The sequence below is a fragment of the Ochotona curzoniae genome, unplaced genomic scaffold, assembly GCF_017591425.1.
Source record: "Ochotona curzoniae isolate NIBS_2020 unplaced genomic scaffold, NIBS_Ocur_1.0 contig_883, whole genome shotgun sequence".
Taxonomy (NCBI): domain Eukaryota; kingdom Metazoa; phylum Chordata; class Mammalia; order Lagomorpha; family Ochotonidae; genus Ochotona; species Ochotona curzoniae.
Window position 1 is genome coordinate 13,361,334 of NW_024466599.1, and position 11,899 is coordinate 13,373,232.

The following is an 11,899-nucleotide window of genomic DNA, read 5'->3' on the forward strand; positions in this document are numbered from 1 at the left end:
ACCGTGAAAAGAGAGTTTAGCTGCAGGAAATTAGCTATGCGTAAGGAATTAGCTGCATGTGAGAACTTTAAGTGCATTTAAAAACAGTGATATAACCTGATCCAACTGGCCACTTCTTAGAGGTTGCTGAGACCAAGCACTGTTGTTGTGAAACACCACTTTTATTTATTTATTTTTGTTTAAGATTTATTTGTTTTTATTGGAAAGGCAGATTTACCAAGAGAAAGAGAGACAAAGATCTTCAGTCCGCTGGTTCACTCTCCAAGTGGTCACAAGGGTCAAAGCTGAGCCGATCTGAAGCCAGGAACCAGGAGCTTCTTCCAGGTCTCCCACACAGGTGCAGGGTCCCAAGACTTTGGGCTATCCTCTGCTGCTTTCCCAGGCCATAAGCAGGGAGCTGGATGGGAAGTGGAGCAGTCGGGACACGAATGGACACCCGTAAGGGATCTTGGCAAACTTGCAAGGTGAAAATTAGCCAATTGAACAATTGCACCAGGCTGAAACACCATCTTTGGTAAGTTATAGTCAATTTTTTTTCTTTAAATTTTGCAAAATAAGCTACCAATATAAAGCTTTGACCAGCCATTGTTTTTATTGCTGTTTTGATTTTTTGGCCAGACCTGTTGTATCCAATTACAAAAGCAGTGTGTTAAGTCCCTAAGGGATTTCTCCTGGTGACCTGTTAAGCTGCAAAAGGGAGAAATCCCTTAAAATCCCTGGGTCTGATGCTTTTACACATGAGCTTGTTATTTACTAAAGGTGTTTCCATAGATTTCAAGTTAAGCTTAAGTCTAGTTGTTCACTCAATAAATACCTTAAGCAGAGAGCAGCTGGTCAACAGTCAGCAGGCACAGGCTGTCTCTGGGACAAGCAAGCTTTTGGGCAGCTTGCGAGGCAGTTTGCAAGAGGGACTGTGGGCCTGCAGGCCCGTGTGCCAGCAGGACAGCAAGCTGGATGAGCTACCCAGTAGAGATTGGTAATTCACACCCAGATGGCAGGGAGTCCTTGCAAGGGAGACAGCGGTCTGGGGTGAAGTCACTGCCCCTGACTGAGAGACAGCCCACTCCCTCCAACCCCACCCCTACCCCACCACAAATCAGGTGAAGGGGGTGGAGCTATGCAGTTAACTTTGAGAGACTGCGGCCTAGGAGGAGGAAGTGGGTGTTAACCCGTTAGGTCCCTATTCTAGCTCAACATAACCTGATCAAGGATCTTTAGATTAGGAAAAAGTTGGCATCAATTCCATGCCATGTTTAATCCTCATTGTTTCAGAGTTCCAGGAAGGCAGCTGAAGCCCTAATGCCAGAAATCAGTTGAAAGCTAACAGTTGTCACATCCCAGAACAGAACTGCCTTGGCACTCAGTTCTTCTAGTGTCTCCCTGGGTTGATCCAAGTTAGAGGGCCAGAGGAATTCCTGGGGCTCACTGTGAGTGCCTTTTCCATTGTGGCATAGTGGGTTAGGCATCCCATATGGGCATGGTTTGAGTTTTAGCTATTCCACTTCTGATCGACCTTCCTATCAGTGGTCTGAGAGAAGCAGCAAAAATGGCCCAAGAGCTTCGGCCCTGCACCTGCCTGGACCAGCTCCTGCCTCCTGCCTCAGCCCCCACTGTTGCAGCCATCTGGGAGGGTGAACTAACCAAGGGAAAATCTGCATTTCTTCCCCTCTCTCTGCAACTCTGATTCTCAAATGAATAATGGGTACATTTTATTAAGTAGGTCAAGTCCCTGGCTGGGGGAGATTCATGTCACTGACTTCACAGTGAGAAAGAAGGCAGCAGGCAGGAGAGGCCATGTTTACCCATGCCCAGCGACCTCTGGCCTGGCATGTGCTGATGGCTGGTGCTGTGGGGGTTGTCACCTGGCCACCCTATTTGCACCCAGGAAGAGCCCTTATAAAAGATGACTCTGTGGACAATGCTCGAGAATGGGAAGAGAGGTACCCTGCTTCAGATCCCAGAGAGGGTCACTGGGCAGCAGGTCCTTCTGATGGCGGTGGAAGACTTGAACCAGAGCAGAGCAGGCTGAGCCAAAGACATGGGGAGGGGAAGGAGATGGAGAGACTCCTGACCACTTGCCGTTTGTCTATGTAAAGTGATCAAGGTCACAAAGAACTGGGAGATCCAAAATGCTGGCTTCTGGCCAATTAGACTCATTGCCCAACTCCTATGCAGGCCAAATTTGAGTGTAGAAGAAAAATAATAACTTTTTACCCTTATCTCCTTCCTCAGCCTCAACTTGTGTGAGCTTTTCAAAAACTCTAGCCAGAGGGGAGTTGGGTGAAATGGGAGATGTTTTTGGACTCATGGAGTAAGCAAAGTTAGATATGAGGGAAGGGGGTTTGGCTCACGCCATGACATCCCTCGTGGAGGAGCTATTCCAACTGAGCACCAAAGTTCTGGATCCTCGCAGTTGAAAAGAGAGTGAGAGTCCCTGTGCTTACCCCAGAACTCCCCAGCTCCAAGTCTTGCCCCACACTTCTAGGTGATAACTCCTGTGTTCCTAGAACAAGCAAGGGGAACACATTGAACCTCAACCCTATGAGGGAAGGGATAAATTCAGAATCATTTGTGTGGGGATCTTAATTAACCCGCAGAATGCCTTCTCTTTAGCCATATTCTCTTGGCTAGGAACAAGTTGCAGCATCCTCAGCTCCTCCTCAAGGGAGGGTTTATGCAGGATGTGAACAGGAGGCTGGAGGTCCTGCAGTCAGCACCCTACTGCCTGCCTCCCCTTCTCCTGGTGGGGGTGAGGGATTCTGGGCTGGCACAGGCAGCCTGCAGAGACATCTGGAGGTTGGGTTTCTCCCAGTCCGGAGGTCTGCAGAGAACTGGGTGAGAAGAGAGGCCCTGAGGGGGGACAGTGGCCTGAGGGGACATTGAATTTCTCTATCCCCACAGGAGATGGCAGGGATGGCACCTTTCTCCCACCCTGTCAGCCCCTTGCCTTCTGGCCTCACCCACTCCTCCATTGGGTACCACAGTCACCTAAAGGTCAGATCAAGGCTAGAGGGACAGCACAGAATGTCCTTATGGAGGACAGTGGGAGGATTGTCACAGGCAGACATGACCTCAGCTCGCTGGGCTCAGCACATCCTGTTGGGGAGTCGGGAACAAGTGCTCACTGTGCTGGGTACCCACCCCATCCAGCCTTCAACACCAACCCAACTGGGTCCATGCAAGCAGGGATCCTCTTAGCATGATCAGAGCCTCCAGTCCCCATGAGCATGCCTGCTCTGACCACGGGCCTGCTCCCTGGCTCATGTTCTGGGCATACCTGCCACTTCTGTTTGCCAGACCCTGCATCCAGAGCCAAGACCCTCAGTCACCCCCAGCTTCTGTTCAGGTTCTGGACAAGCAGGGGTTCCAGAGCAGGCAAAGCCAATCGTGAGGGAAGGGCTGACCTCATGAACAGATCCTTGAAATTGTTCTGAGTATGTGCACCTCATCTTAGGGTGCTTTGACTGATTCATGCTAGAAAGGATTAGAGTGGGAAGGTATTAGGCAACTAGCTGGACCATCAAGGATGCCAGGGAAACTGGCTGGGAACAGGCAGCAAGCAGGGAGTCCCCTGGGGCACAACTGAATCTCATGGTGGGGACAACGTGCCAGAATCTGCCACCCCTGCACAGGCCTCCCAGCCCCAGCAGCTCTTGGAGCCTCCCTCTGAAGTCTTGTTTTCTCCACATGCAAAGAGCCAGGGCCCAGGAGCTTTGCAAGGTCAAACAGAAGCACTCAGGGCCAGAGAGTGAGGGGCAGGCTTCAGCCCCATGGGAGGGAGTGGCACAGCAAGGGTGCGCCTCAGAATGTGGCCCCATTGTGTCCCCAGGGCCTGGCACTGCCAGCCCTCAGCAGACCAAGCTGTCCGTCCACAGTGTCTCCAGCTGGCCTGGGGGCAGCCAGAAGGGACCATATCTGCACACTGTCCCAAATAAGGTAACAGCAAGTGACCGGGCCCTTTCCCCCAAGGTCTGCTGTTTCCTGCCTCTGGTCCCTTTGCTAGGTGTTTCCTCTCTCACCATATTTGTCCTGCCGTTCACACCAGGGCTTCCTTGGGTTTCAGCAACAGACCCACCTGGAGCCCTCACGGAGGGGGGTGGGAGAGGGCATTCCCCTGTGACTGTGAGGGACCCTTGAGAGAGCGGGGACCATTTCATGCTGCAGCCCCTGCAGGCAGTGCAAGGATGGGAGCCCGTAGCAACACACACTTGTCAGTGGTGACAAGATCTAGATATCCAAGACAAGATCTAGGCTTTGATAAAAGCAAGCTGGAAAGGGCTCTGTTTAGATAGCCCCGGCCTCACTAACTACATAAAAATACTACCTTGTCCCTTGGAAAGCAGATACAATAAACACACAAATACCCTGGACTGCGAGACCTCGGGGGCTTGCTTGCTTGCTTGCTTGCTTGCTTTCTCTTCAACAGGCAGATTCAGAGAGACAGAAGCAAAATCAAACAGATCTTCCTTCCATTGATTCACTCCCAAAATGGCCTCAATAGTCAGAGCTGCGCTGATCCAAAGCCAGGAGCCAGGAATTTCATCTGGATCACCCACGTGGGTGCAGGGATCAAAGCATTTGAGCAATCTGCCACTGCTTTCCCAGGCCCTAAGCAGGGAGTTGGAGCAGCCAGTATTCTTATAAGATACCAACACCGTGGACAGGATTAGCCTGCTGAGCCACTGTGCTGGCCCTATCTGTTTGCTCTTCTACCAGCCCCTCTGAGCCTGTCATTTGCTTTTTTCTCATATTTAAATAAAACTGCACTTCTATGCTCATTGTGGCATTGTGGTGTCCAGTCTTGTAAATTGCTATAAACACCAGGGCACACACCTGGACTCATTCTCTCAAGTTTTCCTGCATCATCCTGGCAAATTGCTGATGGACCTGGTGGGCCTGCACAAGGATGTCCAGCCCCCAACCTGAGCCAGGTGGAGTGTGGGCTACCAAAGCTGTGCTTTCCAGCTGCTGTTCCCTGAAAGCAGCCAGCATCGCCACAGGCTGCTGCGAGCCTGGCCGGCCTGGGGGCTACAGCCCTTTCTCTCCCTGAGCCTGCGGGGCATAGGCCCTGGAAAGTTTGGGGCACACTGGTACCCAGCGTGGCTCTGTTCTGGCCTCCACCCATCTGCTCCAGCTCTGTGAGCGCTGAACCTGAACTGGGGACTGCTTTTCAGCATCCCCCAACACCATGAGACTGGGGGTCTGCTAGCACAGCGGAGCCAAAAGGTGTAGCAGCCACGGGGTGCTGGCCCGCCACACCTCAGCCCTGCCTTGGTGGGGGCTGCACAGGGGCCACCTCCTGCTTCCGGCTCTCCCCTCTGCTCTAGCTTGCCTGCTGCCCACCTTGGGGGCAGGGATTTGACCCCAGTGAGGTGGGGTTGCGGCTTGCACATTCTTGAGGCATGAGTCATCCTCAGGGTTCAGGAATGTGTTTATGCTGTAAGGCGAGACTACACACTCTAATGCTGGCTGCTGAATGTGCTGGGCTGCAGGCTCCCCACCCAGAGAAGAGGGACAAGGCTTTGGTTTCCAGAGCCACAAGGATACTAGAGGTGGGTGTGGGCACACGGGGGGCCTGAGAAGCTTTTGCCTTGTTGCTGTTGCTTGAACTTGCTTTATGGGACAGAAGAGAGTCCCCCCTGTAACTTGTAGGACAACCCCCAGGGCTCCAGCTGTTCCATGGAGCTGGGGAAGGGGGTGAGTCCTAGCCCGCTGCCCCACATCCCACCCAGGGCCCTGTTGACAAACCCACTGGAAAAGCAGCACTACCCACGCCCGGAGAGCATCCTCCCCACGTGGCTCACAACACTGAGGACATGGTCAGACTCAGGCTCCAGCCCAGCCCTTTTCCCAGGCTGGCCATAAGCCCTGGCTTGCCTGGGACAGTCCTGGGGTTGGGACAATTCTTTCATTCTCCAAAGAATCTGAGGCTATAGGATAATGTTCCATTTGCCTCGTGTCGCAGGCCTCACTTTATTGATTTCCATAACACCCTGCAAAAGGGACACTTTTGATTCCCCCTTCCAAGATGGAGGAACCAAGGTTTCAAGAGAAGAGCCACTTGCCCAAGGTCACACGGTCCCAAGGGACAGATCCAGACACTAGCACGGACTCCACTCTTGACTTCAGAGTCCCTTGACTCAGCCAAGCCAGACGCCCTGACCAAAGGCCCTGTCCTTGTAGAACTGGGGGAGCTAGGATGCCCTGTAGTTACCTTGGCTCTTTCTTCCCAGCCCTGCCATTGTGTCATCACATTGCCTGTTGTCTCTTTTGCCAGGGAGCATCATTGTGCACTACACAGCTTGGCCAGAGCAACAGCTGCAGCTTAATCCATGGCGGGGATCGTTGGGCTTGCTAGATGGCTGGTAGTGCAGGAGGTGCCCTTCCCTGACCCTCACAGAATCTGGCAGGGTGGTGCCCTGATGTTCCTGCTGCAGAGGGGGTACTTCTCAAGGTTAGACAGCCAGGAGGAGGCTTGGCCAGGGTGGGTCCCCGGGGGCACCTCTCTGCAGTGTCTCGCAGTGGGCACATTGCCAGGGCGCAGCAGCAGCAGAGACACACAGGACAAAGTCCTCATAGTACAGCCTCATGGCCCCCGGCCTCTGAGCTGCTTCTCCATGCCCAAGGGCCAGGGCCCTGCAGTCACTGAGTTGGTCTAAGACCCACACACACAGCTGTCACCCTGTAGAATCGAGGACTCTTCCTAAAGTTGGCAGGAATGCATATTATTATGAGAAAGTTATGTGTGGATTTCAAAACATGCTTTGCACCAAAATAAACCTGGTTTTAGCTCCATTTCCCCATGAACCCTTGTCCATCACATTTAGGAAACTTGGAGCAGGATTTTCAGCCTGTAGGCAGGAAGGACCAGATGTCTTTCGGAGCCGGGAGAGGGACCATTCCTACCAGCTTTTGTCCCATTCCCATATGTCTCCCCCGAGACCTTCCCTTCCGGGTGCCACAGTTGCTTCCCACCCCAGCATGCTGTCCTCTGGGGGGCGGGGGGAGGAATAGCAGCACATTCCAGATGTTCCCGGGAAAATGACTTTTGGGAAAAGGATGTTTGTTTGAATTTTGCCAAAAATAGAGAGGTCCAGGAGCAGCAGAGGCAACCCCTTGACCCGTTTTTAAAAGCTGTTCCCCTGGAAGCAGACCAGGTCACAGACGAGAGAGCTGACAGCCTTAACCATACTGAGTAAGCAGCTTTGGCCCTTCGGAAATTTACAAACAGAGGTAATCACACCAGTACAAGACTTTCACAGCAAACATGCCTTAACCTACAGGGAACTTAAAAACACTGTTTAAATAAACCCTCGGTAGAAACACGGGCCTAGAAAGCACGCAATAGACCCCCAAATTGGCCTTGACCGTTATTACATTTTTGTTTTCCTGATAATCACAGAAATTATCATTTTGAAATGCCATAATTGGCCTTTCAGATAAAGAGATTTGCTTTCTCCTTGGACCCTGGGTTAGTGCAAGCCCAGGGCACCAGTCTTTTCAAACCTGAACTGCTGGGGGCATGGAAGCCTGAGCCAGCCCTTCTGGAAGCATTTTGGCAAAACATCCCAAGGCTATTTGTGTAAGAAACATAAACGCCTTGGAATTTTCTCAGAGGAATTAGAAATGCAGACAAGACCTCATGTACAAGATGATCAATAAAGGGAGTGCTGAGTTGCAAAATATGGAAACCCAGATGGTTTGAAATAGGTGAATAATTAAACCCATTTCAATCCGTCTGCATGACGGCACAGCCGTGTAAATCATGGCTGAGGAACACTCATGCGGGGGGCGAAAGAACTAGAAAATAGTACTCAGTAAGAGAGTGCCAGGCAGTCTGATCCCAGTTGGAAAAAGCACACGCCTTTGAAAAGGGCACGGATGTGTGAGTACCCCAGGCGGGTCCCTCTCTGGCCAGGATGTTTCCCCTCTGAGACCTGTTTCTCAGGCTTGGACGCTGCCTGCATCCCCCACCTGCTCCACTCCATCACCCAGGGTCCCTGAAGCTGCATGGATCCCAGGAGAGCATTTAATGTTTCAATTCCGTTCTGACAGGTGGGCTTCTCCCTGACTCAGTGACCACATCTCTGCCATCAGCCATCCCCCAATCCCACCATCTTGCCACCCTGTTCCCTGACATGGGACACTGGGGAGAGGGCGCTCAGCTGCCAGGACACACCACGTTAGTCACCAAGGGAAGTGGACATGACTCCAACATGTTCATAACAACAACAAAACCCTAAATATAGTTTATAAAAGGCAGAGAGATTGAAAGGGATGTAACTTCATAATATGTGTTTTGCTGTATTTCCAAGGTATTTCTGTAACAAGTATATTTTACCATAAATAGTCAAGGCTACTTTAAAAAAATAATGTACATGTTTTTATCTCCTACCCTGAAAAAAAACATGCCTCCTGTGTTATTCCCATCCCAGTTTTCCACTGGCTGCTCCAGCTAAGCCGAGGGTTTCAGCTCCCTTCTGGGATTGCATCACAGCCCCGGGTCGGGGTGTGTGTCCCCTCTGCCTCTCCTCTCTGGCCCCGGTGCCATCTCAGGGAGCAAACTGAGTGGAGGCCTGCATTGAGCACCCTTTTGCCTCAGTGACAAGGCTCAGGGACCCGCCAAGGCCACCCCCGAATCCCATGCTCAGTAAGCTCTGTTGACAACTTGACTTGCCCAAGGGGAGGGCTGCAGAGGGGGGAAGGTCTGGGAGGGCCTTTGTGGGAATGAGGTGTTGACCACCAACGCAGGGGGTCTAGGACCAACACCACCACTACCCAGCACGAGTCTTACCATGCCCTCCACTGCGCACCACGTTCTGTGCCCACGGTGCTTTCTCCAGCCCTGTGGCCACAGAATGAGACCCCACCCCTGCTCCTGGAGGGTGGTTTCACAGGTTTCCTGGCACTGAGCATGTCCCCTTGCATGGTCACTTTGGGGTCCCTGCTGTCCCACATGCTCCTACCCAAACACGCCGCGGGCTGGGCCATGCACGCTGCAGGCTGGGTCATTACGCCGCAGGCTGGGTCACTCACCCTCTAGGGCTCTGGTCAAGGGCATGAATGCTTTGTGGGTTCAGCTTCCACTGAGCTCCCCACCAGGAAGCTCAGAGACTAGACCTGGAGGTGTCTGGGTACCAGATGGCAATGCCAAGTAGAACATCATCGCCCCCATCCCTACCTCACCAGCTCCAGACACCTGTTCCTTCAGAAACGGACACATTGAGAGCCACAGAGGAGAGCTGAGAGACCTGAGCTCAGCCTCTACTGTTCCCCAGGGTCTGAAACAGAGACCAGACACAGCATTGTTGACCCTGGAAATTCATTGCAGGGCAGGGCTTTCCCCTGGGGGTTGGGGGTGGGGCAGCTGTTGGCCCAGCTTGGGAGTCTGGGCAGCTTCCAAGGGCCTGGATGGGCTGTATTCTTCTCCAAAGTCTCTTGCAGATTTAAAATCACTAACAACAAAATTTCAACCATCCTCATCTTGAATTCCGAGCAGCTCAGATTTCAGGGTCCTGAGATCTGCCCACTTAGGATGGGCCTCCTGGCTGCTGCCCTCCCCAGGAAATGCATGTCCCTTCAGGCTGGTGTGGGCCCGCCTCCCTGCCCCCACCCTTGGCATGAGACAAGTCAATCCCACCACCCAGTACGAAGCAGTGCAAAGCAACCTTGTCTCCATCCAATCTGGGGCGCATCCTCCCAAGGGCCAGAGGGTCCCTGAAAACCAAACGGGGTGCTAGGGCCGGAGGATCTGTCCCCAGATCTTAACTAAGTGGCACAAAGATGGTGGAAGCACAAACAAGCAGAACACAGCAGCCTCTGCAAGGGGACTCAGCCCCTTGGGACAGGGGGTGCTTGGGAAGGGACAGTGCTCAGCACATGCGTCGTGGCCTCCCAAGGAAGGTGTGGCTGACCGCCAACCCTGCTTCCCTCCTGACAGGTGCTGACCTGTCAAGCACACCGGCCCCTCTGGCTAATGCACAGCCTGGAACACTCCCAGTGCCACCAGGCTTTAGGCCTGCCATTGGTCCCAACGCCTACCTGAAGTCACAGCCCAGAGTTGCCTTGGAGCAGGGCTGTGTCTGCGGAGCACAGAATGGCAGGAAGCAGGTCAGAGGTGCTACCCTCCCCAAGCCTGGCATTCAAGCCCCCTCCTCTCACCCACTGTTGTTTCCAACTGAACTGTTCCCTGCCTGGGTCCTCCCTTAGCCCTTCAAGCGCAGCCTGGGCAGCTGTCCTCTCTTAGCCTACACAGTTCTGCCCAGCACCGAGCAAGGATGCAGGCAGGCCCTTCTCAATCCCAGCACTGAGGCCAGGTGCCAGGCAAAGGCCATGCTGGCTGCAGCCCCACTGCAGAGGTAGGGAGGAGTGGATGGCCCGCTCTCCTCTGAGCAGAGAACACCACCTGGAGAGCTGGGGCACAGTCACACACATGTGGTCACCTCCGCTGCTTAGGCTCTGTCACCAAAATATATGTGTGTAATATATGCATATATGGAAACTTCAAAAAGTTCATGGGAAAGTGGAATAAAAAGACCATTTATTTTGGGACAGATGTTTTTGAAAATCCATGCCTAGCTTTTCTCATACAATACATTTTCCATAACTGGTTCCAGGCGCCCCTAGCCGCTGCCATCTTCCCTCTGGATACCAGAATCCCTGGCACATGCTCCAGTCCTTTGCATAAAGTGGCACAATATTAGCACAGAAACTTCATGTATCTTCCTGTAAGTCATCTCTAGGTACCTCTAGCACAACGCAAAGGCTTAGCATAAGGAAGGCTGTTTAGGGAATTGTGAAAGTGTTTGGTATAGACAAGATTTCATCTTTCTGGCTGTTTTCCATCTGCAGGTGGTAGAAGCCATAGATGTAGAATGCTGATGGTCTGTATTCATTCATTAACCCCTTGGCTGCTGGAGGGGCATTGCTTGTGCCCTGTGTCAGGAGTCCGGGGAACGGGTGACCTGGTGATATGGCAGGGATGCCTGCCCCTGTCTGGGCCTCAGGACTCCCTGCAGCTGTGAGGTCACAGCCTGAGGAGTCATTACCATCCTCACCTTGTGTCTACTACCAGAACACTCTTTGACCAGTCACTGACTTCCTCCCCCCGCACAGGATGCGGGGCGTGTTGACAGCTGGTGCTGCAGCCCCTTGCAGCTGGAGAGGAGCACTGTGGGGACCGGGGGACGGCAGGGACAGAGGGACGGCAGGGACCGGGGGATGGCAGGGACAGGGGGATGGCAAGGACAGGGGGACGGCAGGGACCGGGGGACGGCAGGGCAGCTGAGGATTTCCCACTGCAGGTATGGAGAATAGATGTAGGTTCCTGGGGATGCTGGAGCCCTTAGGGGCTCTCAGTTCACTGCTGTGTTTTGGGTACCTGATAGGGAGCTGGCACTCAGTCAACATCAGGTGAATGAATGAATGGATGAATGGCCTGAGTGCATCAGAGACCTCCTTTGTCTCAGCAGCGCTGGTTGGCAGCTGGGGATGCTGAGGCACACGCTGGGGGCTCCCGCTGACTCTGGTGCCTGTGCCTGAGCAGCCTGGACCGCATGCGCTGGGACCTGTGTGCTATACAGGTGCAGCCTGAGCACAGACTTAAGTTCGCATCTTCGGCATCATCTCCTCTTCCTCACCTCTGGCAGCTGGAGCTTTCTCTCCTCTGAGCCAGTGAGCTGTGCAGGAATGTGATCTGAGTGGGGAGCTGCCTGCTCAGGGTAGGCTTGACGGCTCAAGGCTCTGTGCAGCACAACAGCGGCCGTGAACCCAAGCATGGGCACAGGACCTGTGGGTCCTCGCCCCTCGCCCTGGAATCATGTGGCCTCCCTCCACTCTGATCCCACTCCAGTTCTGGAGGGCTCTAACAGCCCTGATCTCATAGCCTTACACTGCACCC